Raw genomic sequence first — 1,697 nt, 5'->3', positions numbered from 1 at the left:
ACAGGCTTGCAGACCTGGCACAAGGCCCAGGCTCCACATTCCCAATCAAGGCCCCGATTCCCTCCCAGAGACACACAGAATATTCAGGGAGGGGAAGGGGCCTCAGTCAAACAGATAGGAATGCAGGGGCCCCAAGAAAGCAGCCCCAGGGATGCTCTACGTCATGCTAAGGGGACCCAGGTAACCTCCTGCACTGACGCAGACCCCCAGCTCACCGATTCCTGTAGAACTCAGCCCACTTATACCCAAAGAAGCGGCCCGCAGGCTGTTTCCCGTCCTTGTCCTCGTACTTGTACTTGCCGGTCAGCAGGCCCCCTGCGGAAAGGCTGCAATCAGACCCACTGGCCCGCACTGCGCCCAGAGGCTGCTCTGGACTGGGGAGGATGGTGGGAGACCCCGGAGGGATGGAGGACAGCCCAGCCTCTGGTCACACCCGCCCTGCTTCCCAGGTCCTGGACCTGGATTTCCGGTCAGGAGTAGGCAGACACAGGACAGGGCCAGGAACGCCCTCCCCCAGGGGAGCCCGCCCCACTGCAGCCCGTACCAGCCAGAGGGTTGTAGGCGTAGAACCTCAGTCCAAAGTGCCTCAGGCAGGGGAAGAGCTCCGTCTCCACCCGTCGGGTGAGGGCGTTGTACAAGCCCTGCACGTAGAAGGACCAGGTGGAGTGGGTGCCCATGCCCAGAGGTGGGACCCCAAATTGCTCCTTGGAGAACCTCAGGTCAGACCCTAACAATCCCAGGATATTGACAATCAGGGCACATACTTAGTGGTGGTGGGGGAGGGGGCTAGTGCCAAGGAAAATTCATTCATTCAGCCAACATTTCTGAGCACCGATGACAGGCTGGACATCGGACTTCTAACCAGGAGCCCAAAACACAAGGCCCCTACGCTGAGGATTTACTAGTGAGGTAGAGCGTAGACAGGGATCCTCGAGAACAGAGGGAATGACAACACACTGCTAGGTCCTGTGACCAGTGCCTGGCTCCAAGCAGCTGCCCGAACATGTGCTGAACGAATGAGCAGGAGACAAGCAGAGCTTGACATGACAGGCTCCAATGGGGTGGGGAAGGCTTCAAGAGGGAGAAGCATCCAGTGAGCCTGAGCACTTCTGCCAGGGGACGAGGGGGCAATGCTCCAGGCTGAGGTGCAGGGTGAGGAAGCAGGAGAGACAAACAAGGGGCCCATGCAGGTGGGAAGAGGAGTCCGGGCTGGAGCGAGCAGGTGCCTGCTGGCCAGGCTGAGGAGCTTGCACATGACCCTGCGGCCACCTGGGAGCCAGCTGCAGGCTGTGAGTAGGGGAGGGGCTGCCACGTGGATGGCACAGGGGCAGCAGGAGTGGCCCAGGAACGCCGGGATGAGCAGGCGCCCTGAGATGGAGGCCTATGCAGCCCGGCCCTCACCTGGTACACGGTGGGCATGATCCAGCCATTGCTCTTGCAGAGGGTGCAGATCTCAGCCACCTCCCAGGCGGCATAGTTGGAGATGCCCAGCTCCACAAACTTGCCCTGCAGGGGAGGCAGCGGTCACATCCCACCCCAGCAGGAGAGCTGCAAGGGAGACCGGGATGGGACGCCGAGAGGGGGTCTGTCCCCAGCTCCACTCTCCTGGGTAGTGACAGGGCAAGGAGAGCAGTGAGCTCCTCCCAAGCTCAAGGGGCCGCCCTCACCTCCTGGTGCAGCTGGTGGCAGGCACGCAG

General features: G+C 61.5%; 1 long non-coding RNA gene across 1 annotated transcript; it reads right to left on the bottom strand.

Annotated features, from left to right (window-relative positions):
• Nucleotides 1-216: 216 nt before the first annotated feature.
• Nucleotides 217-1,697, bottom strand: LOC124233395 (uncharacterized). The gene is made up of 4 exons (XR_006887048.1): nt 1,668-1,697; nt 1,402-1,506; nt 545-641; nt 217-315 (listed from the first exon to the last, which is right to left on the bottom strand). It is a non-coding gene; the product is annotated as an uncharacterized LOC124233395 (long non-coding RNA).

Source organism: Equus quagga, unplaced genomic scaffold (genome assembly GCF_021613505.1).
Source record: "Equus quagga isolate Etosha38 unplaced genomic scaffold, UCLA_HA_Equagga_1.0 201110_RagTag, whole genome shotgun sequence".
NCBI classification, from domain to species: domain Eukaryota; kingdom Metazoa; phylum Chordata; class Mammalia; order Perissodactyla; family Equidae; genus Equus; species Equus quagga.
Note: the sequence above shows the minus strand (reverse complement) of the source record. Positions and strands in the feature narration are given on the sequence as shown.